At 37.3% G+C, this 24,819-nt stretch overlaps 1 protein-coding gene and 1 pseudogene across 3 annotated transcripts in view; one reads left to right on the forward strand and one right to left on the reverse strand.

Moving 5' to 3' along the window:
* FRYL (FRY like transcription coactivator) overlaps positions 1-24,819 on the forward strand; it is a 272,775-nt gene that overhangs the window by 60,760 nt on the left and 187,196 nt on the right. For all 3 annotated transcript variants that reach the window (XM_045474132.1, XM_045474131.1, XM_045474133.1), the window contains one exon: positions 8,697-8,828. The gene's annotated coding sequence lies outside the window, so the exon portion shown is untranslated. The remainder of the gene's footprint in view (positions 1-8,696; positions 8,829-24,819) is intronic.
* The window catches only part of LOC123596469, a 35,779-nt pseudogene that overhangs the window by 10,833 nt on the left and 127 nt on the right, over positions 1-24,819 (reverse strand).

The raw sequence follows: 24,819 nt of genomic DNA on the forward strand, positions 1-24,819 counted from the left end.
TGCTGGAGAGACCGTAAGCAGAAAAAAATAGGAGAGACAAACGGGAGTTTAAATTGTGGCCATATACTGTTATGACCTTGTGGCCATTTACTTTTTCATTTTTCTGAATAACTTAAAACTTGGATTAGCCCAGCAACCTTTTTATTGCAAATTGTTTTATCAAAATGTACAAAATATTTGTATTAAATTTGCATGTAATTTCTTTGATATTTTACCTGATAGGACCTCAGGATCATAATTAGTTGAAATTTCCATTGTGTCATTTCAAAAATAATAGATATGAAAGGTACAACACATTGATTAGAGACTGTAATGGCCCTAGAAACTGTTATTTTTAAATAAAAAAGACTTTCTCCTCTGTTTTCTGTCCCTCCCCCCCATTTTTTTTTCCCTAAGGAATCACTCTCTTTTTGTGACAAGCAAAATCCAAAATTTTTGGTTAATTAGCTGACGGTTTCTGTTAAGTGATTAAGGTTTTATTGTCATTCTCTTGAGCATATCTTCTTCCAAAGATGCTGTAGGGTGACTTTGATTCAAAGACTAACAGAAGATCTGTGCAGGAGGAGGGAGATTTTAACTTAAGGGAATCTAGAGAATAATTAATGAAATCAGAAAATTTCTCTGGTGAAGTTACGGAAGACATTAGGATTGAGTTTTCTAGAAAGATAAAGGGTAATCTGGCTGCCTGAAAATTTGTGAGAGGTATAACTGGAATAAATGAAAAAACATGACATTGAAATTTGAAGGCCGTAAATATTTTCAAGGAGAAAAAGTACTATTTTTTACTGTGAATAGTAAAATTATGAAACTACCATAAACGGCAGGTAGAAAATAAACACGAGGAGGATTTTTATCAGGGCTTCTTAACCCATGAGAAACAATTGGATGAGAAAGGTTCATATGTTGCAAAATTAGATATACATGAGCATTTAGAAGGAGAGGCCTTCACCAGTTCTTTCAGATTCTCGAAGGAACGACTCCAAAAAAACTCAAGCTCCTTTCAGAGTGTAAACGTGACAGGAGGTCAGGAATTTTTGTCTGTTTTATTCACTCCTTTGTCCCTGGTTCCTGGCATGTAGGTCTGCCCAATAGATATTTGTTCAATGTACAATTTCTGTACATTTATGCATGGCATAGTTACAACAAGAGATTTGTAGCAGTTAGAGATTGGAATACGTTCCGGATTTAGTGAGATTGATTTTACTGGTGTGCTTCTACGTTTATTTAAAGTTTTTGTTTTGGTGTTTAAATCTAGATGAGTAGGGAGAACATTCGTGTGATAATTTTGCGATTGAATTCCTTCTTTTTTTCTATGCCAACATGGAAATGTAATAGGAAAGTTATTCTAAACCATACATATTCATTCATCAGTATATTAGAAAATGTTGTGCTCTGATGCTATTTTCATTCATTCATGAATGAGACCTTTGTACAAAACTTCCCCTTAAATTTTTGAATGGAAGATTTTGCTAATTGTTTTCATTAGATCAACTAGTATGATACTGGCTAAAAATGTAAAATCAACAAGATGTTGACAAATTTACCTGCAGAGAACGTTGCTTCATCAGCAAGAAATGTATGCAGTGAAGCTTTATTTTACCTCACTATCATTATACAGCATTTTTTTTAGCAGGTGATATAGTGTAATCTGTGATTACATTAGTCAGCGTAATAAGTTTCTGTACTCTTTAAAACTGAAATTTGGGAGAAGGTTAAAAAGAATGACAGAAGGGTAAAATGCAAGCCTGTTTTAAAAATTGTAAAAATGAGAACATTTCTAAGATAAGAGAAAAAGTGAATTTCTAAAAATTGAACTGTGATGGGAACTGTAGATTTTATGAACCATCAGTTTTCTCTGTTAAAGGGATGATTGTAAGTTCTTTATATTAGTGATTTTTACCAGTCAGACATGAAAGATATCTGAGTAACTGCTGCCTGTATTTGATTATATGTGAGTAGATTTTTTGTACTTCATAAGATCTCTGCCAGATTTAAAAAATTACTGGATTTTTATATTTTCCATAATTATTTTTGCTACTGTGAATAGGAGCTGTGATTATTCTAAATTTATTTGAAAATGATCGCATCCTTATTCTAAAAGGCTGTCAGAACATTTGGATCATTTTGGTCTTTTGCATCATTTAAAGAGGCCTTGTGAGATTCCCAGAATAATTTTAATAGAAGGGCAGGAATGTGCCCTCATAGATTACATATCTTGCAGTCTGGTTCCTTTCTTTAGTTGAAATCTGATGAATTTCTAGTCACTACACATTCTAGTATTCAAGTCCAGTTGGGCCTTGAACAGCACAGGTTTCAACTGTGCTGGTCTACTTGTATGTGGATTTTTGTGGATAAAGGCAGTCCAGTACAGTTAATGTATTTTCTCTTATGACTTTCTTAACATTTTTCCCCTTATTGTAAGAATACAGTATATAATACATGCAACATACAAAATAATGTGTTAATCAACTGTGTGTTATCAGTTAGGCTTCCAGTTAACAGCAGGCTATTAGTATTTAAATTTTGGGGGAATCCAATTATACGGTTTTTGACTGTGCAGGGATCAGCACCCTTAACCTTTATATTGTTCAAGAGTCAACTGTGTAAAATACATCCTGAAGTCAAATTTAGAGTGTTGAGTTGGCATCTTGGAAATAACTTAGGCTGATCTTTTTACCCAGTGGGATAACCCTTTTTATAGCATTTTCTAACAACCTTTGCCTTAAAAACAGTGAGCCGGGACTTCATTTCTTTATGAAGCAGCCTTTTCACCAATTATGTAATAATTATTCTGCGTGTGCAGTTCAAATCTACTTTGTGCTAGCCACCATAACTGCCTTACTCTCCTTTTCGGATTAGGAGGTATACAGACAAATACTGAGAATATCATCATGAACATCACTGAGATTTATTTACTCTTAGTTTTTTTGCTCTGTTTGCTTGAGATTATTATTTTCTCTATCAAAGAAAGACCTATACTTCAAGGGTCTTGAATTAAGATATAATTAAGATACATTCAACTTGTAGATTTCTGTTCTTTATAATTCTAGTAATTCTGCTCAGAAAGGAAGTGAGGTTAATGTGCCATCTGAACCCCGATTCAACTTTCTCTTTTACTTTTGGACTGAAGGGAAATAAGGCTGTCCTTGGAGGACCTCATTTGACCTGAGATCCTCCCAAGCACCAGAGCTGGGCCATTGTTCTCTTTATTTATTGCACATGGAAGCTTCTAGATAATTTTTCTTGCTGCAGGTTTAAAGCCTTGCCCCTTCAAAGCTTGTGCTATTTGGCTATTTATAGTCTCTTCAGTGTTGTTAAATACCAACTGACCTCCCCAAGTCACTCTTGTTTATGTGACTTTTTTCTTTTAGAATAAGAAACTATAGCATTGATTACATGTATACCATGACCACAGTTACCTAACCTGTTTGACCTGAACCATGTGAAAAGTAGTAATATCAAAGTAGTAATAGAAATTACTCTTTTTGTAGATGAAATACTCCTTACATTAATCAAGTGAAATGAAAATTAAAACGAGTCCCATGTTAAGTAATATATATGGAGACAAGATGGAAAAAACAATTGACATGCAGAAAAAAACCCCAGACCAAAACAAAAACAATAAAAACCACCCCTGCTAAAAATGATTATAACCCATAAAGAAGGTCAAGGAGGTATAAACCAACTATTTCCGAGGGTAACCAAAGTGAAAGTTGGAAATAGGAAGGTTATGTATCTATTAAGGAGGTATTGGAAATACTAGATGGACATCGGGAAGTCTTAAAATGACACAGTGCCCTGACAGCGTGGTTACAAGAGAAAACATATTTTTATAAAAAGCTTGGCTTGAGCTCTTGCTATGTCTGAACAAGAGGCTCATTCAAAAGTGAAGCAAAACGAAAGACCTGGGCATGCTGGTACAAATCAGACCTCTTTGAAGTAGTTGTAGTATTCCTGAAACTGATTTGTACTCCAGTGGTAACTGGTTTAGTGATTTGTCCTAGAAGATGAAGTGAAAGTTTAAATTTCATTAAACATGGACTATTGCATGACTGTACTTCCCACTATGGACAGAAAAGATCTGTTGCAAATAAAAGCGTTATTTGCTTTGAGGGAGAAATGATTCCATGAACCTAAGATGATGATACTTTAGTATCAAGAATTTTGGCAGAGTTGTAGATACCATTTTGTTAACAGGTTAGGAAATATTGGGTGGGGCAGTCAAAAATTCGACTTAAGTTCAGGGGTGCCTGGGTGGCTCAGTCGGTTGGGTGTCCAACTCTTGATCTCAGCTCAGGTCATGATCTCACGGTTCTGTGGGTTCGAGCCCCACCATTGGGCTCTGAGCTGATGGCACAGAGCATGCTTGGGATTCTGTCTCTCACCCTCTATCTCTCGTTCTCAAAACCAAACCCGCTCACTCTCTCTCGCGCTCAAAAACAAACATTAAAAAAAATCTTTAAAAATATTTCTAGTATGTCTGAATGATATTGGTTATGAATAGGTGCAGATGAATTAGTGTTTTATTCATATTTACCAGTTTTTTTGGCTTCACAGATTTGGTTTTAGTCATGATTTAGTTGATTATGCCTGTGAACAAATGGAATATCATATTTCTAACTTGGCTAAAGGAATTTTAAATTAAGGTTAAGTACAAAAATAATATTTTAGAGAGTAGTTATTCTCTTCTCTTGGGTTGAGGATTAAATTCACTAAATAGAGAATAGTAAGAAACCAGTTATAATTTAAAATGAAGGTGAGTTTGAGTTTTCAATGCCAGAGTTAAAAATGTAGCCTGTTTACTGAAAAATGCCGCTACTGAATGTGTACAATTACATGAGTTCTTATGCATAGTAAAATGACCACTCCCTGCCTAGTAACCATCACATTATTAGAGGTGTGGTATAATAATTCATAATCCATGTCTCCCTCAGTTAATATAATTGGACTTTGAAGAATATGTATCTCAAACCTTCTCTGTAGATGAGATAAATATTAGGCCTTGTAGATATATGAACTATTTTGCCAACTATTTATTTTAGCAAATAAAATAAAAATATATTAAATGTATTATTGCTTAATGAAGGTATTGACATGTTAATTCAGTCATTGACATTAGTAAAAGCATTACGTGTCACTGCAAAGAGAACAAAGGGAGTGGGAAACTGTAGATTAAAAGGGATTTAATTGACCCAGTAACAGTTGCCTGTATGGATTTTGTTTAGATCTGGATTAGAACAGACTTTAAAAAAAAGAAAACACTTATGAGACAGTTGAGGAAATTTGAGCATTGATTTGGCATTTGATATTATGAAGAAATTATTATTAATTTACTGTAGATATTATAATGATATTGGCTTATGCTTCAAAAGCAAATCTTTATCTTTTTTATTTTTATTTATTTTTACAATTTTTAAAATTTAAAAATTTACTTCCAAGTTAGTTAGCAGATAATATAATAATGATTTTGGGAGTAGAATCCAGTGATTCATCCCCTACATACCCAGTGCCCATCCCAAGTGTCTTCCGTAATGCCCTTTGCTGATTTGGCCCATCCCCTCACCCATACATAACCCCTCCAGCAACCCTCAGTTCTGTATATTTAAGAGTCACTTATGTTTTGTTCCCCATCTCTGTTTTTATATTATTTTTGCTTCCCTTCCCTTCTGTTCATTTATTTTGTGTCTTAGATTCTACTTATGAGTGAAATCCTATGATACCTGCCTTTCTGTGACTAATCTTGCTTAGCATAATACACTCTGGTTTCATCCATGTGGTTGCAAACGGCAAGATTTCATTCTTTTTGATTGCCGAGTAATAATACTCCATTGTATATATATGCCACGTCGTCTTTATCCATCCATCCATCGATGGACATTTGGGCTCTTTCCGTACTTTGGCTATTGTCGATAGTGCTGCTATAAATATTTGGGTGCATGTGCCCCTTCGAAACAGCACACCTGTATCCTTGGGTAAATACCTAACAGTGCAATTGCTGGATCGTAGGGTAGTTCTATTTTTAATTTTTTGAGGAAACTCCATACTGGTTTCCAGAGTGGCTGTACCAGTTTGCACTTTTACCAACAGTGCAAAAAGGGTCCTCTCTCTCTCTGCATCCTCACCAGTATCTGTTGTTGCCTGAGTTGTTAATGTTAGCCATACTGACAGGTGTCAGGTGGTATCTCATTGTGGTTTTGATTTGCATTTCTCTGATGATGAGTGGTGTTGAGCATTATTTCATGTGTCTGTTAGCCATCTGGATGTCTTCTTTGGAGAAGTGTCTATTCATGTCTTTTGCCCATTTCTTCACGGGATTATTTGTTTTTTGGGTGTTGAGTTTGATAAGTTGTTTATAGATTTTGGATACTAGCCCTTTATCTGGTATGTCATTTGTAAATATCTTTTCCCATTCCATCGGTTGCCTTTAGTTTTGCTGATTGTTTCCTTCACCATGCAGAAGCTTTTTATCTTAAAACAATTTTTTTTAATGTTTATTTATTTTTGAGAGAGAGGGAGAGACAGCAGCAGAGTGTGAGCAAGGTTGGAGTAGAGAGGGAGACATGGAATCTGAAGCAGGCTTCAGGCTCTGAGCTGTCAGCACAGAGCCCGATGCAGGGCTTGAGCTCACGAACCTCGAGATCATGACCTGAGCTGAAGTCGAACACTTAACTGACTGAGCCATCCAGGTGCCCCCAGAAGCTTTTTATCTTGATGAGGTCCCAATAGTTCATTTTTACTTTTGTTTCCCTTGCCTCTGGAGACATGTTGAGTAAGAAGTTGCTGCAGGTAAGGTCAAAGAGGTGTTTGCCTGCTTTCTCATCCAGGATTTTGATAGCTTCCTGTCTTATGTTTAGGTCTTTCATCCATTTTGAGTTTGTTATTGTGTATGGTGTAAGAAAGTGGTCCAGGTTCATTTTTCTGCATGTCGCTGTCCAGTTTTACCAGCACCATTTGCTGAAGAGACTGTCTTTATTCCATTGGATATTCTTTCCTGCTTTGTCAAAGATTAGTTGGCCATACATTTGTGGGTCCATTTCTGGGTTTTCTATTATGTTCCATTGATCTGAGTGCCTGTTTTTGTGCTAGTACCATACTGTCTTGATGATTACAGCTTTGTTGTTTTTATTTATTTATTTAAAAAAAAATTTTTTTTTTCAACGTTTATTTATTTCTGGGACAGAGAGAGACAGAGCATGAACGGGGGAGGGGCAGAGAGAGAGGGAGACACAGAATCGGAAACAGGCTCCAGGCTCTGAGCCATCAGCCCAGAGCCTGACGCGGGGCTCAAACTCATGGACCGCGAGATCGCGACCTGGCTGAAGTCGGATGCCCAACCGACTGCGCCACCCAGGCGCCCCACAGCTTTGTTGTTTTTAAAAAAAATTTTTTTTAATGTTTATTTTATTTTTGAGACAGAGAGACAGAGCATGAATGGGGGAGGGTCAGAGAGAGAGGGAGACACAGAATCTGAAGCAGGCTCCAGGCTCTGAGCTGTCAGCACAGAGCCCGACGTGGGGCTCGAACTCTTGAACTGTGAGATCATGACCTGAGCTGAAGTCGGACGCTCAACCTACTGAGCCACCCAGGCACCCCAATTACAGCTTTGGTAGTACATCTTGAAGTCTGGAATTGTGATGCCTTCAGCTTTGGTTTTCTTTTTCAGGATTGCTTTGGATATTTGGGGTCTTTTGGGGTTCCATGCAAATTTTAGGATTGTTCTAGCTCTGTGAAGAATGCTGGTGTTATTTTGATAGGGATTGCATTGAATATGTAGATTGCTTTGGGTAGTATCAACATTTTAACAATATTTGTTCTTCCAATCCATGAACATGGAATAGTTTTCCATTTTTTTGTGTCTTCAATTTTTTTCATAAGCTTTCTGTAGTTTTCAGTGTATAGATTTTTCACCTCTTTGGTTAGTTTTATTGCTAGGTATTTTATGATTTTTGGTGCAATTGTAAGTGGAATTAATTCTTTGATTTCCCTTTCTGCTGCTTCATTATTGGTGTATAGAGATGCAACCAATTTCTGTGCATTGATTTTATATCCTGTGACTTTGCTGAAATCATGAATCAGTTCTAGCAGTTTTTTGGAAAAGGCAAATCTTTACCTTAGAGATACATACAGAATATCTACAGATGAAGTGGTATAATGTCAGGAATTTGTTTGAGGATAATCCAGAGTGGTGGTAGAGGGGTTGAGGGGTGGGTAGGAGATATCAATGAAACATGATTTGCTAGTTTATTATGGTGGAGTCATTATACTATTCTGAATAATTTTGCATTAGTTTGAATTTTTTTGTAATAAAGATTTCGAGGGGCGCCTGGGTGGCGCAGTCGGTTAAGCGTCCGACTTCAGCCAGGTCACGATCTCGCGGTCCGTGAGTTCGAGCCCCGCGTCAGGCTCTGGGCTGATGGCTCAGAGCCTGGAGCCTGCTTCCAATTCTGTGTCTCCCTCTCTCTCTGCCCCTCCCCCATTCATGCTCTGTCTCTCTCTGTCCCAAAAAAAATAAATAAACGTTGAAAAAAAATTAAAAAAAAGATTTAGAAAAAATCTAATGCGACATTGTTGAAAGGATACTGGGAGCACTAGGTGACACTGCTATATAATGTATTCAGAAATTAAGATGGATATGAGCAACAAATGTACTTATAAACATGTCTTATGTATAAATCTTGTATTTTGTTTTTCTTTAGAGCTGAAGCCATTTATTTGAATCTTGGATGATTAGCACCTAAATGCTTAACTCTCAAAACTACTCAAGAGTCCCACAGTCAGGATTAGATGATTCAAGTTACCACCAAGAAATTACTGTCTTAAGTTCTCCGGTAAGATTATACCAATATTCTAAAGGCTAAATAGTGACTATGAAGGCTAAAAAGATTTTTAAATGCTATATTTGAGCCACTGGCTTCTATTAGAATTCTTTTAATGTTTGTTTACTTTTGAGAGAGAGAGCGTGTGTGTGAGCCGGGGAGGGACAGAGGGAGAGGGAGACAGAGGATCCCAAGTGGGCTCTGTGCTGACAGTATAGAGCCTGATGCAAGGCTCGAACTCACCATCATGAGATCATGATCTGAGCCAAAGCCAGACACTTAACTGACTGAGCTACCCAGGAGCTTCTATAATTTTTTAATCCCGACTACTGTGGCAGGAGTTGGAAGTTGTGATAACCAACCAAAGATCTTAGAAATATCAACATGCAACAAGGCTTTATGGCATTTCCTGCTCACATATTCAGCTAGTAATGGGTACAGTCTTGCCTCTGGAATGCCTGGTTTTCCCCTTGCTATATGTCTCAGGATGGATCTTCCCGAAGCTGATGCTGAAAAGGAGTTTGGCTTCCAGGATGTTCATCGGGGATCAACACCTGTAAAGAGAGGAGGTTAGGAAGCAGATTAGGCAGAGGAAATTGAATTGCAATTCAGACTTAACAAAGCTTTGGCCACCCTACAGGAAGTTCTGCAGTTGTGAGGGTTTCTTTCCCTCCATAAGTAAATAGTAAGCTCTTTGGGGACAGAGACCTATTTTCAGTGCCCTTGCACAGGCCATTGTAAAGCTGCTCAGCAAATATTTGTGGAATGAAAGAAATCTGAGTAATATCTTGTGGGTTTTTTTAGGTTTTTTGTTTTGTTTTGTTTTTTTTCTGTAACACCCAAGCCTTGCCTGTCCTTTCCCCAGATGAAAGTGCAGCTTAGAGCAATGAGGTTAATGGAGACACAGGTGGTTGTCCTCTATATCATGAGCAAACATGGAGGTAACTTGCCCTCTATCATCAGCCTGCTATATGAACCACTGTTTCTGGGCTCCATAAGATAAGGAGGACCTGCATCGGGGCCCAAGGAGAACCACTAACAGGAGTTGTAAAGAATATGAGATCCTATGGGGAGGCGGGGAGAAGATCCTGGAAGACACAGTGACAGCTTCTCGGTACTGAGGCATATGGATTATGGTTCTAACCTGTTGGTTTTTTTTCTGTGTGTGGGGAATAGGCTGTTCGGATATGAGTTTTTATCCTTTTATGCTCAAGGGTTAAGAGAGCATCTTAGAAGTCTTTTTTTAAAAGTCAACTTGTTTTCTAGTAAGTATGGTCCTGCTTTAGTCTTTCATTTGATTTCCTTGTTTTTCCCTCATTTTTACTGTAGGATTCCCTGAGACAGGATATGTGTTAATAAATCCTCTAAAATTTCCCTGAACTTTACTAATGTATTATTTACTGCCTTGCATGTAGAGACCTTCAATTATTACCTTTTAAATGAATGAAATAAATTCTACACCATAATTAATGTGTTGTAGAATAAGTGTTTAATAAGGATTACACTCAGCAATTCAGGACGAGAAATTTGCTTGTTTTTACATTACCGTTTTTTTTATAAGACTTTTTAAATTTTTAAGTAATCTCTACACCCAACATGGGGCTTGAACATAACAACCCAAGATCGAGAGTCACATGCTCTTCTGACTGAGCAAGCTGGGTGTTCCTATACATGACAATTTTTTCTGATGCCTATTTAGACTCTTATGCTTCATCTTTTAAAATATGTAAATTACTTTCTTCATGTTGACTATTAGAAGAAGGAGATTGTACTTGTGTTTCACTGAGTGAATTACATTTATTTATTTTTCATGATTAACATGTATATCCTTCAAAGTTTTAAATTTGATTATTTAGGGACTTTATGCCTTATCTGATCCTTCTGTATTTTTATGTCCTTCTTGCTTACTTAGTACCCCACCAGAGGGCAGGCAAAGGAAAGGAGAAAACAAGATACTGATTTCAGTTCCCAAATTCTTACATAGGCACCTTTCACTTGCATATTTTGTTGTGCTTCTGGGTGATGTGAAGACAATAGGATCATCTGCCTTTTGCTATTTTAAAATATTTAGTAGAATGCTCAGTTATTTGGAATTAAATTATGTAAGGTTGATTTCCGGAATTATAGAACTAAATAAGTATACTTTAAATTCTTCAACTTTATATTCTCAGATCCATGTATTTTTAAGTTATCCATCTTTTCTTGGTAATTCATGCCACCGTTTTCATTGCTACTATTGATCATTACGATTGACTGTAAGGAGAAGATTTTGTGTTTAAAAGTACACTAGAATGTTCACAATACAGTGTAAAGTTTTAAAATACTCCTTTCAATGTCCCATAACACTTGATGTTTCTGAGGTGATCAGGGAATTTTCAGATAAGAAAATTGTTGGAAGTTTCTTTAAAAGAAAGACACGCCTCAAACGAAAGTAAATTTGCCTTAACATTATCACAGCATAGGTTTTCAAAGTCTAGATGGTAAACCAAGAGGACGCTAAATATTTTATGGTCTCAGTATTGCCGTTAACACCCATTGTACACGGACGCTAGATGTGTATATGAAGTGCAGTTTCATGGTCTCTAGCTGTTTGGCCTGTTATCAGTACGAACAGCAAATGGTGTCCAAATCAGCTTCAAAACAGCTGGCAGTTGACTTGCTGGCATTTAGCACCACCTAAGTACACAATGACAGTTTTTTGCTCTTTGACACAAAGAATGTACCTTCCCTTCTCACCGGGAAGCTGGTGCAACCATCTTTCTGTGTGCTTTTGGATCTGGTAATGCAGAAGAACCTTAAAATGGATTTTTTAAAGAGAGTTGTTCCTCCCATTCTTTCGGGAGATGTGGTTTTGGACACTAGAGATAGTTTTCGGAAAAGCTCCCCAAGATTACTTAAGATGAAACGTCTTAGTTTACTTTCATCAGAGAAGATTGTAGATGAGAAAGATGGAATCCATTTCTGTCACACTAATTATGACAAACACCAACATCACCAACTAGGTAAAGTAAAAATGTACTATTTTCAATTCTTTAAAATACTTTAGGAAAGGAAAATTATTTTTGTAAGTACAGTTCTAACGAGCATACGTTTTTGTTTTGAAAATCAAGTTTATTAAAAATGTTTAATATAGTAAATGTCTATTTGATCTAATGTTTTTTTTTATAGTATCCAAGTTTTTGTTTTGAGTTTAGATGGAGAAATATTGATGGTATGGATCAAGATAAAGCCATTAATACAGTAAAAAGTTTGGTGATCTTTGGAAAATATTTTGATGAACAATGTATTATATTTATTGAGACAATATTACTGGTACAACCTATGGGATATGTAAATGAAAATTAAGATACAGGTTTTATCACTATAGAAGCCACTTATTTTGTTTAAAAAATATATCCCATTCTTACAAAAAATATATATATATATCCCACTCTTTGTTCTAAAGATAGTGACTATTTGGAGTAAAATATCAAAAAAGTCACATCTTTGAATATAATGATTATTTTGTGTCATAGTATCTTTGTTTTCTTTAATCCAGCAATATCGAATTTGGTGTCTTTTAAAGTCTGAGAGAATAGTATTTCTTATAAATTGAGAGAAAAATCAGCTGTGTGTATAGCAGCTGGCAAATATTAAGACAGGAAAATCCTTTAGGAAGAAGATGGAAAAATGCTCTAAGTTTTTACATTTTTGATTAAAACACTTTAAAATGTTAAAATGTTTTGTATGATTATGACCTTTTTTAAATTTTATTTTTAATTTTTTAAAATTTACATCCCAATTAGTTAGCATGTAGTGCAACAATGACTTGAGGAGTAGATTCCTTAATACCCCTTACCCATTTAGCCCATCCGCCCTCCCATACCCCCTCCAGTAACCCTCAGGTTGTTCTTCATATTTATGAGTCTTTTCTGTTTTGTCCCCCTCCCTGTTTTTATATTATTTTTGTTTCCCTTCCCTTATGTTCATCTGTTTTGTCTCTTAAAGTCCTCATGAGTGAAGTCATATGATATTTGTCTTTCTCTGACTGACTAATTTCACGTAGCATAATACCCTCTACTTCCATTCACGTAGTTGCAAATGGCAAGATTTCATTCTTTTTGATTGCCGAGTAATACTACATTGTATATATATACCACATCTTCTTTATCCATTCATCCATCAATGGGCATTTGGGCTCTTTCCATACTTTAGCTGTTGTTGGCTATTGTTGATAGTGCTGCTGTAAACATGGGGGTGCATGTGTCCCTTTGAAACAGCACACCTGCATCCCGTGGATAAATGCCTAGTAGTGCAATTGCTGGGTCATAGGGTAGTTCTAGTTTTAGTTTTAGGAACCTGCATATTGTTTTCCAGAGTGGCTGCACCAGCTTGCATTCCCATGATTATGAACTTTTTAATCTTAGGGAATAAATAACTGCTCATATAAATTAATGTAATATTTAGTAGAAAGAAGAGTTTCTGTAAGTTCTCTTAAGTTTTTTTATAGCTGTTTTCTATGCATATTTTCATATGCACATGCACATTTTTATTTCTAGAATTTAAAAATGAAATTTACTATCCAAACTCCTCTGATACTTGCCTTTTCTTTTAATACATCATAAACATCTCTCTGTCTCACTTAAAGTGCTCTCCATTGTTGGATATAATGGTTTATTCAATCAGTGTCTTAAACTGATGAACATTTAGAATGATTTTAATTTTTAGTTATTAAAAATAATTATGTAACATATTCATTTATATCACTTTTTACCTCTGTATGATTACTTCTCAGTATAAATTTCTTTGTACATTTTAAATTTGAATACACAATGCCAAGTTACCATTCACAAATTTCTCAATTTAAGCTCCCCAGGGCAGGGCTTGTCCCTGGTTTTTTGTATTCTCCCTATTTCTTGTCAGTTTAAAAAATAGGGTCATATTTATGAGAAACCGTATATTTTGTTTTAAAAATATCAATTGTGAAAAAGAAAGGAGAAGGAAATTTAAGTTTTCAGAAGAAATTTATGTTGGCATTTACAATGTAATGGTTAGAAGTCATTTTTATGCTCTTCACATACTTGGGTGGATGAAGTAAAGGTGAGGCCACTGATGGATTAGTGTGTCTTAATTTAAATTAAAATTTGTAGGGGAACCTGTGTGGCTCAGTTGGTTCAGCATTCGACTCTTGATTTTGGCTTAGGTCAAGATCTCCTGGTTCGTGAGACCAAGCCCCGGGACGGGCTCTACGTTGACAGTGTGGAGCCTACTTGGGATTCTCTTCCTCTCTCTCTCTCTCTCATTCTCTCTCTCTCTCTACCCCCCAACCCCACTGGTGCACACTCTTTCTCTCGCTCTCTCTCACTCTCTCTCAATAAATAAATAAACATTTAAATTAAAATCTGTAAGTCATTCAGCCCTTAGTTTTGTGTTCAGCAGTGTATGCATATGTGAAACCTATGAATATATTTATATGTGCAGTGATTTAAGCTATTAAAAATTTACTTTAGTGTTCAGTCTTGAATCATCTTAGTTTCCTTACCGTACCAAGGACTGCATGGTTGGACTTGGTGCTTAAATGTTCTCTGCTATGTCCATTTGTTTAATACGGTTCCTTTTTTTTTTTTTTTTTTAAGACTACTTTACACATTTTTGAATACAGCACACACGTTACAAAGTGTAATAATAAGATTTGCAATTTATATTAATTTGCAAATAAGCACTCAGTGGTTAAGGATTTTCCCTAGTATTTATCCTTTTACCAATCGTGGTCAAAAGCAAAGCAGAATCATGGAGTGCTGAAGAATCTGTTTGAAATTTCAGAGGCTACAGGTTCTTTGTGGAATAACTATTGCCCAGTTTTTCTCTTCAAGAACAGAATTCAGTTTGGGGCGCCTGGGTGGCTCAGTCGGTTAAGCGTCCGACTTCAGCTCAGGTCGTGATCTTGCAATTTGTGAGTTCGAGCCCCGCATCAGGCTCTGTGCTGAAAGCTCAGAGCCTGGAGCCTGCTTTGGATCCTGTGTCTCCCTTTCTCTGCCCCTCCCCTGCTTGTACTCTGTCCCTCTCTGTCTCTTAAATAAATAAACAAACAAACAAACAAATAAATAAGTATAAAAAAATTAGGAAAAAATTCAGCTTTATAGAGTGACTTAAAATTAACTTACAGGACTTCTTTGGCAATTTCTGTAGAGAGATTTGGTTTTAAAATGTCTGGTTCTTCAATTTCAAGTTACTGATCAAATTCCTTTTCTTGAATCTCAAGATGTGATACTAAATTTATATTGTAGATAAGAATAAGACACACATGATTCCCAGCCGTCTGCAAATAGGTTGCTTGCAACTCAGCTTGAGTGAATTTTACTTCCTGTTTTCTGGTGGTTCTGGGATAGAGATAATGCAGTAGTTTAGCCAGAAGTCACGCAGATATGACTGGGTGCAGTTCTAAGGGGTGTTACAGTTTTGTTCATGTAATAAAAGGAGAGATCAAGGCTATCGAGAGATTTCATATCACTAATACAGAGAAGGAACTATTCTTTGGAGAGAAACTGGTGTGGAATCTCTCTTTGTACTTGCATCAGGTGCCGAGTTATTTACTTGTTAACTCAAAATGGAAAATGTCATTTTAAGGGATGTTAGACAAGATTGTAATATGGACTGATAACTATGCTTTTGTGAGAGAATCAATTGAGAATAAGCCAGTCTGCAATATACAGAAATTTTCCTGGTACTTTTCGACCCTAGAAATGTTCATAGATATTTGGGGTTTCCTTCACAAAAATATGCATAGAATTTAAAGGTGTTTTCAGGGTTGATATTTTGAACATTTCTCTTTGCTTTTGGTAATTTTTTTCACTTTGTAACTGTCTCTGGATATTAAGTCAACATGATATTTTAAGAATTTTGTAGACATTCTCAAACAGATGACTGGATTTGCCAGAAATCCTCTGTTTCTCTGTAAAACCTATTTACAGATGCCTGTGGCTGACACTGCACACTGTCCAAAGCCTTTCCCACCACTTTTGCACCCAACAGGTTGGGTTGTGTGGGCTTACCAAGAGTTGGCTGTGTTTTTTAAATTTTTTTTTTTTCAACGTTTATTTATTTTTGGGACAGAGAGAGACAGAGCATGAACAGGGGAGGGGCAGAGAGAGAGGGAGACACAGAATCGGAAACAGGCTCCAGGCTCTGAGCCATCAGCCCCGAGTCCGACGCGGGGCTCGAACTCACGGACCGTGAGATCGTGACCTGGCTGAAGTCGGACGCTTAACCGACTGCGCCACCCAGGCGCCCCGAGTTGGCTGTGTTTTAAGCCAAACCTGTTTATGCCAATCACTCTTGTAATGGTGATCGTGCAATTTAGTTAGGTATTACCTAATTCAGTGAAGTATCAGACTGAAAAGAAGGGGTTGTTTTGGTGTAAACAAGTTTGCTGTGGTCAGACTCCATAAAATGAATTCCTAAAAAACTAAAAAATTAAAAGTGCTCTTGAGCTACATGCAAGTCAGAGAAGGGTATAAGACTAGAAGGATCTTTCCATCAGATACCTTCAACTTCCCTCTCCACTTTGAGGAAATTGAAATTGGAAATCATAGATGATGTACATGGGTTGGATTTTGGGCAAGGCAGACAGCGCTGTGATCAGCAAATTCACCTTAAGGACTTGGCACTATATCAAAATGCCAGGAATAAACCATGGACTTTATATTTTAAGTTAAAATAAAACCTTCAGTGGACCTATTGATCTTTGTTTCCCCTGATTCCAACTTTAATGGCGATTTTTGACTATATGATTAGTTAATAGTTACAATTTATAGTAAAGGAACTCTACTGTATATAGTTGTGTAATATTGCAATTTTGTTAAAGAAGTAAATTGCTTATTTTCTGCCCCAAATTCTTTATTACAAAAAAAAAGGACCCAAGGTGTTCATGGGATGTAATCTTATTCATAACTGTGCTTAAATATCCATATATTTTTGGTGTAGAGTTCTAATGTGATCAAAGACTGATTTCACTGATGAGATATTAGAATTGCATACATAATATCTGTCTTCAGGCATAAAAGTTGGTGGGGAGAAAATGCCCTTCACTGATCGAGAATATACTACAATGTTGTCTGACCACTAAAGAACAATGACTATTAGGCTTGGTCATGAGTCAGATCCTAAGAATCAGGCAGTGTGTTTCCACAGGCTTCTGTTGTGACAGCTGCAAAGTCCTTGCATCTCCAAGATTGGGTTATTTTTATTCTGATGGAATCAACCTTAATTTTGTTGTTGTTCATTCTGTTTTGAGTCAAGAATAAGTGAGTATAAATATAGTATAAGATTGATTTTTATAATTCACCAAGAACAGAGGTAATGACACGTTGAACAGGACTGAGTATGTATCAACATTACAGATGGAAGAAGCTTTTGAGCACCTTCTGTATTCTGGGCATTGTTTCCTTGTTTTGTTTTACCCATAACTTAAGTGGTCTGTTTTGTCTACCTGTTTAGTACATACCTGTTCTCTTTCTCCCTCAAGTAGAATGTAAGTTGAGCATAGAGTTTCCTCTGCCTACTGATGTGTTCCAGGGCTTGGAACGTAATAGTTTCTCAATAAATACTGGTTGAATGAGCAAGTATTCTCCAAGTCTTTCTGAAAACCTTGTGAGAAAGGTGGTTTTTAAAAAAAATTTTTTTTAACGTTTATTTATTTTATGAGACAGAGAGAGACAGAACATGAACGGGGGAGGGTCAGAGAGAGGGAGACACAGAATCTGACACAGGCTCCAGGCTCTGAGCTGTCAGCACAGAGCCTGACGCGGGGCTCGAACTCACAGACCGCGAAATCATGACCTGAGCCGAAGTCGGCCGCTTAACCGACTGAGCCACCCAGGCGCCCCAAGAAAGGTGGTTTTTTACATTTTTTTAAATGTTTGTTTGTTTGTTTGTTTGTTTATTTATTTATTTATTTATTTATTTTTGAGAGAGAGAGACACACACAGACAGACAGACAGACAGTGTGAGCAGGGGAGGGGCAGAGAGAGAGAGACAGACAGACAGACAGACAGACAGAATCTGAAGCAGGCTCTAGGCTCTGAGCTGTCAGCACAGAGCCCAATGCGGGGCTCAAACTCACAAGTTGTGAGATCATGACTTGAGCTGCAGTCAGATGCTTAACTGACTGAGCCACCCAGGCGCCCCGAGAAAGGTTGTTAGAGTTTTAAAACTTCAGAGTGGCTTAAGCAAATTATTTTAGGTTTTCTAGCTACTAAATGGTGGTCGTTGGTGTAGAGTCAGGCATTTGTTCCCTGCCCTCCATCTCATTGCGGTGTTTGATGTGGAATTGTTATGTATGAAATCTATTTTTTTAAAAAAAAAATTTTTTTTTTCAACGTTTATTTATTTTTGGGACAGAGAGAGACAGAGCATGAACAGGGGAGAGGCAGAGAGAGAGGGAGACACAGAATCGGAAACAGGCTCCAGGCTCTGAGCCATCAGCCCAGAGCCTGACGCGGGGCTCGAACTCACAGACCGCGAGATCGTGACCTTGAAATCTATTTTTTAAAAGAGTGGTGCATCTATCAAATTTAATTGTGCTATTAAAGAACATATCCTTTTTGGTGGTTTCACTTTAATTAAGAGCTGTATTTCAATAGGAAAAAAACTTTAATTCCAATAGAAAGACTTACTCTTTGAGACCCTGTGTTTCACTTTAATGACTAGTTGATAATTATTTTTATACCACTCTGGTTACATAAGCTGATTAAGTGAATAGCCGTTTCACGTGACTTTTACAAAAACAATTAAGAGACACACATTGGGATACCATTCCATTTCATTACAAAGTGTTAATGACTCCATGGGATAATAAACACTTAAATAGTATACTAGTATGCCTCTCTTGAGGTATTCGGCCTAGCTCCCTAGCAGGGACAAAGTAAAATGTAGCACTTGCTGTAAAATTCCAAATGCCTCGTGGTTGAGTTTTAAAGGCTGCCATCTATGTTTGACTAGTAAAGAAAAGAGGATACTGTTACTAACTGGATTTCCTATTTAATAAGTGATCTGTTTTCAGTTTTGTTTTTGCAGATCCATAGCTCTCAGTCATTAGATTTCGTATCTCCAGAATAGCTCATTTTTGTTTGATATGCCCTGTATTGGGCAGAGGAATACCACGGCAGGCCAGTTTCTTTTTAGAAGGGAACGGGATGGGTAAAGAGTGATTTATATCTTCATGTGAGACTGGACTATTAATAGGGAGTTTAGAGAAAGTCCTGGGAGATTCTTCTGGTACTTCTCATGCTTGTAGTGAGAACAGACCTAAGGAGATTGGAGAAACGTATGGAATTCAAATGTGATAAAAAGGATGTTGGGCAAGGCAATGTCCTCGAAGAACCTGAGCTTGAAATAATAATCAGTCTGCTCTGGAATTTCTGGTCTGACCCAAATGATAATTTGTGGAAATGTGTGAAGGAGTTCAGGAATTTTTCTTGCTTATGCAAGTGGGATTTGGAAGCATTGGGCTCTCATAGTGTCATGAAATCAAGCAGGGTCCCTTATTTATGAAAGCCTTTGGAGTACTTTTCAAGCCGTAATCATTGAAGGATGTAGAAGCCTTACCGACATTTACACCTTGTCTGGATCTGTGAGCATTCTCATAACAGAGGAGAGCTATTGGGAAGACCTACTACAGGCATGATAGGAGAGGGGCAGTGAAGTACTCTGGAAGGAGTTGGAGTGGGGCTTTGATCCAGACTGAGGTGAGCTCCCGTGGTCACTGGCTGCGTGTCCTTGACTGGTCTGCTTTCTCTCTCTAGGCCAGTTAACCTCACTTATCCATTTGAGTGATAGCTTCTTTTGTAGCATTGCTTTCAAGACTGTAAAAGATGGCAGCAGAATTGACACATAGTTTAATAATGCACGGTGGCTTTTATTATTTATAAAAACGTTTGGATTTTTGACTTGGAGGTAGATGAATCACATTTAACTGGAACTTGTCCTTGGATCATTGCATCATAGAAAATACTCTAGGAATTTGGATCTAGGTCTTTTATTGTGCATAATTCCAGAAACTTGAGCTTGTGATTTATAGCTAGCTACGTGACAGTTCACAGGAGCTTGTGCTGCAACACTTTTTCCTGTGCTTCCTTCTTTGTCCACAGCGTGTGCTCGTCCAGATAACCACGGCTAAGTGAGTGTGTGATTCACATACAAAGGTTTTTAGAAGTTAGTGCGGCAACATGACCTTGTAATTTCTCTTGGTTGTTTTTAAAGTTAGCCTAACACTTCATAAGAAGGGTCACTTGAGACTGTCTCCTTGTTACATGGGTGTGTGTGTATATATACACATATATTTTTTCTTTAAGTTCTAGTTAGTTAACATACAGTGTAATATTGGTTTCAGGAGTAGAATTTAGTGATTCATCACTTACAGACAACACCCAGTGCTTATCACAAGTGCACTCCTTAATGCCCATCTATCACCTCCCTCCCTCCATCAACCTTCAGTTTGTTCTCTGTTATTACGAGTCTCTTGTGGTTTGCCTCTCTCTCTCTCTCTCTCTCTCTCTCTCTCTTTTATTGGCACTGTTAAGCATGGCTTCAGTTAGGGTCAGGGTTTTACTACTTTGGCCTTTAGAAAGGACTTGCAAGAAAGTTAATTGAAATAAAGATGCATCTGTCTCCCTTTTTAAGGGGTCGGGAATAGCTTTCTCTCTGTCCCCGTGTTCTCTGCCGTTTTCTAATCACAGAACTGCTATTCATTCCAGAGTACTGGTGTGGTGATACTCGTTTTTAAAATATTACAATTCCTCCTGTCAACTGAAGGTATTATGTCTGGGATAAGATAGTTGAAACAAAGGAGATAAGAAAAATATACAACTAAATAAATGTTAATCAAAACATGCTGAAATCATAAAGGCATAAAAAGGCAAAAAAGGTGATAAATAATGTCTGTCAGAAGGCACTGAAGAAAATAAAGATGAAGTTTAAAAAGAGCTCAGTAAAAGAGGTAAAGATGACTGAAGCTGAGTGTAAGTTTAAAATGTAACTAAAGGAATATACTAGAAAAGTTCAACAAAAAATACAGCGTGCTATAAAGGGAGTTCGGGAAGCAGCATACAGGCCAAGGGTTAACTCCACCCATATACAGGCGGTCGCCTTGGGTTGAGGCACCTGTGGATCTATGCCTTTCTCCCTGGCCCTGTCCTGGAACCAGAGCTGAAGGTCTCTGCATGACCAACATTGGGGTTGAATCATTTCCCTTGCCCCCAGCTCAGTTAATTATTCTTTGTGTCAGGACTCTAACTCATTGTCCACTAGCTTCTGCTATTCCATTTAATACAAACGTGTTGTTTCCTTTACCAGATGGTGAATTCTTTGTGAATAGACTTGATCTTATGTGAGTAGCTCCAGAGCCTAGCCCAATGCCAAGTACTTAGTAGGCAGCTAGTAAATGTTTGTTGGATTTTAGAGTCCTCTCTCCTTTGATTCTTGTCTTCTATGGACCAGAGCAAGTTTTTACTTGTTCCTGAGAGCTGCTGTCAGTTGCCATATTTAGCACCTGGCTTTTCCTTTGAAACCATCTAGCACGTTGCTCGGTGGGGCAGTGGTTCCTGAGGCAAAACTAACCTTCCAGTAGCTTCAAACAAAAAAAAAACAAACAAAATCCCCAAGTCGTACAAGTAATGATTTAGAACATGGGTTGGCAAACCTCTTCTGGAAAGGTCCAGATAGTAACTGTAAAGGTAATTACCTAATCTCAGGTGATTCTTTGTAGAAAGATGGCCATTAAGATGAGGATTAGTCTGTTGTTTAGCTTTATATTTTTCTAAAATCTGTATCGGCAAAGTGAACCTTCCATCATTTGATCCCTTCATTTAAATTGTTAAAGAATCCAAAATAACCTCATTATCACAGATGTAAATTATAGTCACCTTACCTAAATTCTAAATTCTTCTTTTTCTTAGTTTTTTTGATAGCTTTTTTCCCCTAAAGAATGATTTAAGAATAGGTAAGCTGTGTGATGCTCTCTTATACTATTCTAAAGAAGTATAAGCTGGTATATATTTCTAGTCTAGTTGATGAAGAAATTATTTAAAAAAAAAAAAAAAAAACCCTCTGGGATGCCTGGGTGGCTCAGTTGGTTAAGTGACCTTGGCCCAGGTCATGATCCTGCGGTTTGTGAGTTTGAGCCCCATGTCGGGCTGTGTGCTGACAGCTCAGAGCCTGGAGCCTGCTTCACGTTCTGTGTCTCCCTCTCTCTCTCTCTCTGCCCCTTCCCCACTTATATTCTATCTCTTTCAAAAATAAATTCATAAGGGGCGCCTGGGTGGCGCAGTCGGTTAAGCGTCCGACTTCAGCCAGGTCACGATCTCGTGGTCCGTGAGTTCGAGCCCCGCGTCGGGCTCTGGGCTGATGGCTCAGAGCCTGGAGCCTGTTTCCGATTCTGTGTCTCCCTCTCTCTCTGCCCCTCCCCCGTTCATGCTCTGTCTCTCTCTGTCCCAAAAATAAATAAAACGTTGAAGAAAAAAAAATAAATAAAAATAAAAACATAAATTCATAAAAAACATTAAAAAAGCGAAACAAAAAATCTCTGAAAAGTTCTTTGTAGGGAATACAGAAAATTTATTTCTTAGGCTTCTGAATTTTCCTAATCTCTATTTTTAAACGAGTATAAGTGTGTACTAAAAATGGCATAAATAAGAGAATGATATTTTTATATCAGTGTATTTTAAAATAGCTCTTCTTAAACTTTGATGTGCTTGAGAATGACCTATGGATCTTATAAAAACATAGGTTTTGATTTACTAGGTTTAGAGTGGGTCTTTGAAGAATATTAAGATTATGAAGGTAGAGTTTTCCAGATTCTTCTTAGTACAGTATACGTTAAGCTTACCTGTACTTTTTTTTCTGTGTTTTGGGCTTGCCCATTTAATTCTGCTGGACAGTCTCTTCATCTTTGCTTCCTACCCCTACTGATACTCCGTTTGCTAAGTGTGGTTTTTGTCTGTACATTTGGTTCCCTGTGCAATGTATTGACATCTCCTTTCCTTTCCTGGTTTCGACTCCTCTACTCCTCTAGCCTTGCTGACTCACCCCTTTGTTGTAAAACTGAGAATGATATCAAAGGTGGCTTTAATGATAAAAACTTCTAGTTGATGGTAAGTTACATGTCACTGGCAATGCAGGAAAAATCCAGAAAGGTGAGCATTGGCAGGAAATGGCAAGCCTTTACTTTTTGGATAAGGTGACCATAGGTCTCCATAGACCCCAGTCATTTGTGGTTTGTATCTCTGTTCTGGCATGTCATCAATGGTGCCTGTTTTTGTGATCAAAAAAGTCCTGCTTTGGTCATTTTGTGTTCACCCTATTCATAGCTTATAGAATTTTATCTATCTTTTGCCAGTCGGATTGACTAATTATAATGCATATAATACCCCTTTCTTCCCAGTATATCTCTATAATATGTAGTGGCAGTGAAAGTATCTTAGTGTTGACAATTCTGGTTTCTTTTGGGGCAGTGAATATACATTACGTGCATTGTGATAAAAATACAAATCTAATAGTGAGTAGCCTTTTGAATAGAGAATTTAAGTCTGGGTTTTTATTTTTATTTTTTAATTTATTTTTAATATTTTCATTTTTTAGAGAGAGAGCGTGAATGGGGGAGGGGGCAGAAAAGGGGAGACAGAGGATCTGAAGTGCACTCTGTGCTGACAGCAGTGAGCCAGATATGGGACTGGAACTCACGAACTGTGAGATCATGACCCAAGCAGAAGTCAGACGCGCAACTGACTGAGCCACCCAGGTGCCTCTAACTCTGGGCTTTTATTAACAGTATCGTCAAAAATTATTTCAGGTAATTGAAAATAATTTCTGATTTCCAGATACGACCTCAAGAATTAATTTTAAATATATTCATAAGCAGGTTTTCTTCTCATTCGAGAAATAATAATGTCTTAGCACTGGACCAAATTGGTATGGTTTGTGAAGGCAAGGAAGAAAATATGATTACAGGGTCTGGACTACTTCATTTTAAGCAGAGGAAGCAATTTTTTTTTTTTTAATGTGTGAAATGTATAAAAATAACTTAAACCAAAAGCTAGGAACAAGTTGGACTATTAATAAATACCCTGTGTCAGGAAGGTAGCAGTAATTGTACCTTACAGCACACACAATTGTAATATAATTGCTGCATAGGTAACCACACCTCAAATTATAGAGCTTAGTTAAAATGCTCCTTTACAGATTTTATGTTGCTAATTTGTGAACGTATTGATGCATTGGTCCAGTCTGTGACGTTTGTATAAAACGTATCTTTGTTAGAAATCCTCTTCCAGCTATGGCTGTTAATTCAGAAACTAGATTTCCATTTCCAAAATGAGCAATGAATTTGGATGTCACCTGCAAACCTTACTACCAGAAATCAAGGTGGAATTCTGATGCATTTCAGGGGCAGATTCCCTTCATTACTGACTTGTTTATTTTGTTGGCTCTCTCTCATAGTGCTGTATTTGAATTCTCTCTCTCTCTGAATTCTCTCTCTCTCTGTATTTGAATTCTCTCTCTCTCTGTATTTGTTTGTTTATTATTTATTTTTGGTTTGAATTTTCTTCAGTTCTGCTGTATCCATTACTTTGTGGTTATTGTTGGCTAGCAGGTACTTGAAAATAATGAATTCATTTTTTCCCCCCTCATCAATGGAAAAGACAGCTAGAGAGCTTGTGGGGTAGATTGTCTGTCTGCTTCTCTTCTGTCTCTGTATTCTCCTCTTATCTGTAGTCCTGACATCTTTTTTGTACTTTAGAGGTATGTAGCCCAAACTCTTCTTGATGTGACCTACACCTGGCTCTCCCATGGTTAGCGCCGTGACCCACGTGGTTACCTAAACCTAGGGCTCACTTTTGAGATTTCAGCTTTGCTTTTTTTCCCCTTATCCTGTCAGTCATCAAATACATCAAGAAGTATCTAGTAGGAAAAATTGGAATCTCTCCTCTCATTCCTATCTTTATTGCTTTTTTCCTGATTCCTGTAGGTA

The sequence above is a fragment of the Leopardus geoffroyi genome, chromosome B1 (assembly GCF_018350155.1).
Source record: "Leopardus geoffroyi isolate Oge1 chromosome B1, O.geoffroyi_Oge1_pat1.0, whole genome shotgun sequence".
In the NCBI taxonomy this organism is placed as follows: domain Eukaryota; kingdom Metazoa; phylum Chordata; class Mammalia; order Carnivora; family Felidae; genus Leopardus; species Leopardus geoffroyi.